A 6,048-nucleotide genomic window follows, 5' to 3' on the forward strand; every position below is an offset into this window, starting at 1 on the left:
TAGATGGCGCTGTCCCCATTTATGCAATAATTTAACATACCTTTTAAATCCGTTACACTTGACTGGCCAGCAAACTCACCAGACCTGAACCCCATAGAGAATCTAAAGGAGGAAAATGAGAAACAAGAGACCAAAAAATGCAGATGAGCTGAAGGCCACTGTCAAAGAAACCTGGGCTTCCATACCACCTCAGCAGTGCCACAAACTGATCACCTCCATGCCACACCGAATTGAGGCAGTAATTAAAGCAAAAGGAGCCCCTACCAAGTATTGAGTACATGTACAGTAAATGAACATACTTTCCAGAAGGCCAACAATTCACTAAAAATGTTTTTTATTGGTCTTATGAAGTATTCTAATTTGTTGAGATAGTGAATTGGTGGGTTTTTGTTAAATGTGAGACAAAATCATCACAATTAAAAGAACCAAAGACTTTTAAACTACTTCAGTCTGTGTGCATTGAATTGATTTAATACACGAGTTTCACAATTTGAGTTGAATTACTGAAATAAATGAACTTTTCCACGACATTCTAATTTATTGAGATGCACCTGTATAGATTATTCAAACATACAAAAAAAGCAATATAGGCTACATCCATCAAGTTAATAATCAAACTAACCTAAAATATGTGCGGACGATGACGCTGTGTTTTTATCTGCTCCATGTGCCCGGTCCACTTGTTGTTCCACAACTTCCACTCCATCATCAGCTTTAGTCAAAACAACCTATAGCTGGGGATTTTACTTAATAGGCTAGATCATGTTTTATCTGCTGTTTGTCTTTTTTTCTTCTTTTTTGATCTCCTCTCTCACAAAAATGTATTTGATTGGTTAACCAAATTCAAACGTGACATTTCAATCTTTAATGGTAATACAAGGAATATGGAAAAGCTCCACTAAATAATAGCGCTAATACGTGGGGGGCGTGGTGGGGCTTTGGCGATCGGCGCTACCGATGGCCAGTCAATCGACTCCACAGCCAATCACGGGCCCTCTCCTTGCTCGACCCTATTGTTAATGTGGCCCTGCCTGTATAAAGCAACTAGTTAATAGTGAGAATTGTTCCTTAAAACAAAGTGTTACCAAATATTTTGTTAATTAATTTTACATTATTTATTTTTGGTAATTTGGACAAAAAAATTTTTACTTTTTATTTAAAAAATGTACTACAATGTACTGAATATTTAATACTAAACTAATATATTTAATATAACTAAACATTATATTGCCTTTGGTTTCTGGATGGTACAGAGAAGATGCGCTAGTTTGTAACACTGGATTTACAGACTTATCAGCAAGCCATGTAAGGAGTACAGTGGGATCAAATGACTGCTATGAGAAATGTGGCACTAATCCTACTAACAAGCTAAAGTATTAAGTGACTGAAAATGGAGAAATCCCCTTTTGGATTTATGATGTACACTGGGGTGTCATTAAACCACTGTAAGTAAGTGGTGGATGGATGAAAGGAAGAAAAATGTAATCCTTTGGTGCAAGAATCACAAACGCCAAGTAAAAAATGTGTAATCATTTCCTTTTTTTATTCAACATGATATACGGTGGGATTCAAAAACTGAATTTAAAAATGCTTCTATTTAGTATTTTTCTAATTTAATACTTTTTCCAGAGTACACAGTCACATGATCAGTCACAAATGTGCTTATTTGATTGATGACCTGGAAATAGGGCAGAATTTCTTAAAACTGTAAAAAAAAAAAATTTAATTAAATTAAACACCACTGTTTTTTGACACATATGTCCTCTACAGTGGACATCATCTGAAAGGGTTAAAGGAAGAAAGGTGGGTGTTTAATATGTTCTACATGTTGACATGAAAATCATAATGGAGATTTGGTGTGCTGAACAAAACAAGTGAAATACTGTAATTTATCATTGAAATGATCTTTCCTTTATTCACACATTTCTCGAATTTAAACACAAAAGCTTATTTCAATGGGCCATCATCAGTCATGACTTACAGAAGTGAACAAAAACTGAAGAAGGAGCGAAATATAAGGGAAGATAGTAAAGACTCTTTGGAGCATGACTAAACGCATTCATCCTCTGTTCAAATAGAGGCCTAAGATCGCAGGACTGAGGTATACAGTGGACGAAAATGGTACTAAAATGAGATGGAAGGATGTAATGCCTCACTCAGCCTGGTTTCCTGAAATCAAAAATAAATCTTTTTTTTAAAAAAACAAAGAAAAGCATCTAATCTTCCCGCAAGGAAAAGATAATGAAAGAATGATGGAAACATTTCACTCAAAATAGGTGAAAAGTAAAATGCTGGAGATTTTTCCATTCTGGCGTGTGTACAAATGGCAAAAAGCTCAAATCTGAAGAAAATTCGATTCTGAATCACAGTGAAGATAGAAAGTGTCATTCCATCATACAGGGTGGTCCGTGACAAATCCGTGGAAATCTCTCTCTCTCACACACACACACACACAATATCATATGGCAGGGATGCCATCATTCAAATGCACATCCTCTCATGTTTTCCTGACAGGTTTATACCTTACATAAAAGTTCTCTAAATGATTTCTTGTCACGTCTACAATATAGCCTCCAATAAATGCTTATTTAACTCCCCATAATAGTGACTAACAGGTTTTAAACAAGTCTGCACCATAAACCATACATAACCTTAACAAAAAAAAATAATACACCTTGTGCATATGAAAAATCACAGCATTCAATCGCAAACATTGTGCCGAGCCTGCTGAGGCATGGGAGAAAAAGCCCTCATCCACGAAGGACACAATCCCACGTTCATCAAATTGCCTTTACACCTACAAATATAGTTTTTGCAGCTTTCACAGGAAGTATTGTGACATGGCTTGTAACGCACAATATTTCAGGTTGTAGAAAGCCTGGACTAAACATCAGACTGTTGAATGACAGACCCAAATATAAAATAGATCAACCCACGACAAATCGCAAACCCCCTAAACTCCAGCCTTGCCAAAGGACAGAAAAAGTGAAATGAATTATCACATTCCAGTCTGTGTCACAGACATAGATGAAGTGTAATTGAAACCAAGCTCACTCACTCACTCAGCCTCAGTACAGTAAGTAATCGTCAACCAGCCGTATGTTAACGAATGAGCACATTGCAATGCACAAACAGACCTTCCAGCTCCAGCCCTTGATGTGAAAACGGACGGCTGGACGGAGGGCACACTCACCCTGAGAGGACCATTAGCGGAGGAGAGGAAGACAGTGAAGGCGTCAGTCTCCCGTGGCACTGGGGCATATGCGCTTCTTTAGGAGCCATGCGAGGCGGCCGGCTGCAGACGAGTTGTTCCACATTGGCTGAAGTGCAGCAGTGAGGGGCTTGCCCGACGCCGGAGCTGCAGCGAGCGGACACGCTCACATACATGCAGGGAGAGTGTGTGAGAGCGAAGACGCGCGCTACGTTTAGTGCATCAAATTGAAATCCCACCACAAGGAGGCTTAAGAGATGTGTCCCTCTTGATTTCTCACATCACCGAGAGAGGAACATGTGTGCGCGCACTGCACACACACACACACTCAAGCGAACAGACAGTTGGCACGAACGCGCGCGCAGACGATGTCCCTCACCCGCCGCTGCAGACCCTGTGTGTTTGATAAGAAAAGAGGGAGAGAGGAAGGAGGGGAGGGAGAGTTCAGAAAGCGGATGAGAAATGAGGTGAGGAAAGTCCTGTTTCAGTTCAGTTTAGTTGGTCATCTCACATACCAGCAGCAAAGACAACCGTTTCTTATCTAAGCTTGTACTAACCCACAAAGCTTATGTAATCAGAGCGGTGGCTGGGTGGGTGTTAGTGGGGTTTCGGAAGCTGAGAAGTAATAATACTGACGCATTTTAATTGGCTGGCCCGTGTATTATCACACTGATTACACCTCGTTACTAGATGACATGATTTAAATGAGAAAGAGATGGAGAGATTGGAAGATAACAATGTGGGTGAAAAGAAAAATCAAATGTAAGGAAGCGTAATTGGATTGTTAATTAACACGAGTCATCTCTGTGTTTTATAATTACCAGAATTCTTCTGGGGATAAATCAACCTTGTTGTTGCTGCTTCAAACACACACACACGAGTCACGACTGTCCCGATCATCCATGCTCACTAATAATGCTACTGTCAGAAATGAATCTTAGATCTCGTAAATCATGTTGAAAGAACAGCATATGCTTACTTGATTGATTTAGTGTTTTGTTTACTTGCTATTCTGAAGCTCTAACAAAGTAGGCCTACAGCTTTCAGGAACACAATAAATGCATCTTGCTTTTCCATTAGGATAAGTCAAACCAAAAAGAATAGAATATGATTTGTATGAATGCATTTTTGTTAGTTCAGTACACCGAAGGAATGAGTTGTGGTTAAGTCCCATCCACTCTTCCCAGCATGCAATGGGGCATGAATAATTGATATGGTTGTATTGTTTGACCAAGGGCTTACAGTGCCGTTTTTGTTGTCATGTTTAGTAAATTGTGATGTCAGCATGTGTTTGTTCTTCTACTCAAAATGATTTTTGTTCATTATTTCATAAATGTTTTGGGGTCATTAGTGTTCAACGCGTGTTCATGTGTTGTCAATAGTTTAAGAAAACAAACACTTTGCATTCCATTTACATTTTTCATGTCATGAAGCAAATAATCAATTTAAAACTATGCAAACAAAGGGAACAGTTTGCACTGAAATTGCTTATGCTACTTTTTAAAAATGTACCTATTTAAATAACAGATTTAAATGTAAAAATTGCTTAATATAAATAATTGCTACAGTTATGGCAGATTTTAAAGGGGTCATATGATGTTGCTAAAAAGAACATTATTTTGTGTATTTTGTGTAATGAAATGTGTTTATGCGGTTTAAGGTTCAAAAAACACATTATTTTCCACATACTGTACATTATTGTTTCTCCTCTATGCCCCGCCTTTCTGAAACACGTCGATTTTTACAAAGCTCATCGTTCTGAAAAGTGAGGTGTGCTGTGATTGGCCAGCTATCCAGTGCGTTATGATTGGCCGAATACCTCAAGCGTGTGACCGAAATGTTACGCCCCTTACCATATTGTGATGCCCTGTCAGGCCGGAGCGATGATTCAAAAACATGAAAACCCATTACAAACGAGGCATTCGTTGCATCCAGTGGGGACATAATTATGGATTATAATGACTTATACTGTCTTTTTACGCGTTGCGTTGCATCGCGCCGCGTAAACATAAAACCATGTCTGCATTTGTGATTGGAGAAATGACAAACAACAAGCCCTACTCTACACTGCCCAAAAAACTCGCTTTAAATATAAAAGATATAAAAACTCTTTAAATATAAAAAAAGTACTTACAGTCCTGTGAGTCAGAACAGCCGGCATTGTAGTCTACTCTACCAGGATCAGTAAACAGTCCTCCATAAAATGTGCTGCACACATCTGAATATTTGGGTTGAAGTGTTCTAGAACAGTGTTGTAAATACAACTTAACCACTGATTTCTAGTCGTGTCCATTTTTGGAAGACCAAACAAAGTAGTTTCGCTTTCACAACGAAACACAGCGTCACACACGGTGGCCTAAAGTGAGCGGAGGCCGTGGGCTAGAGTGAGCAGAGGCGGGTGGGTTTGAGAACGGCACGACCAGCGATTTCGACGAAGGAGCGTCCGGAAGGACATGTGACGACTCCGGGCTGGACTCCGCTTCGTCCACGGTGAAAGCCGATCCGGCGATCCACAGCGCAAAGTTGTTGTATTTCCTCAGCAACCAGCACGGATCAGCTCCAGGCATGACGAAGCAGATATCGTCCTCTTTTGGAAGGCCAAACAAAGTAGTTTCGCTTTCACAATGAAACACACAGCGCCTTCACGACATGGCGGTGGCAACAACAATACTACAGTGAGAATAAAAGTTATGCCTTCTTTCTTTGCGTGAAAATTTGGGCGGCGTTATGCAAATCTTCCCAGATAGTGACGTAGGTATGTGGGGGCGTGTTAGAACGAGCCATTTTAGGTAGGTGTGGCTGACTCTTAACTTTTATAAAGAATATCTCTTTGGATT

General features: G+C 39.6%; 1 protein-coding gene across 1 annotated transcript in view; it reads right to left on the bottom strand.

Annotated features, from left to right (window-relative positions):
- Positions 1-3,804, bottom strand: part of LOC107594793 (protein FAM196A-like) — a 46,069-nt gene extending 42,265 nt beyond the window's left edge. Inside the window, exons 1-2 of the mRNA XM_016284969.1 lie at positions 3,727-3,804; positions 3,194-3,605 (exon numbers count right to left, since the gene is read on the bottom strand). The gene's annotated coding sequence lies outside the window, so the exon portion shown is untranslated. The remainder of the gene's footprint in view (positions 1-3,193; positions 3,606-3,726) is intronic.
- Between the last annotated feature and the right edge of the window lie 2,244 nt (positions 3,805-6,048).

Source organism: Sinocyclocheilus grahami, unplaced genomic scaffold, assembly GCF_001515645.1.
Source record: "Sinocyclocheilus grahami isolate Dianchi unplaced genomic scaffold, SAMN03320097.WGS_v1.1 scaffold191.1, whole genome shotgun sequence".
Lineage (NCBI taxonomy): Eukaryota > Metazoa > Chordata > Actinopteri > Cypriniformes > Cyprinidae > Sinocyclocheilus > Sinocyclocheilus grahami.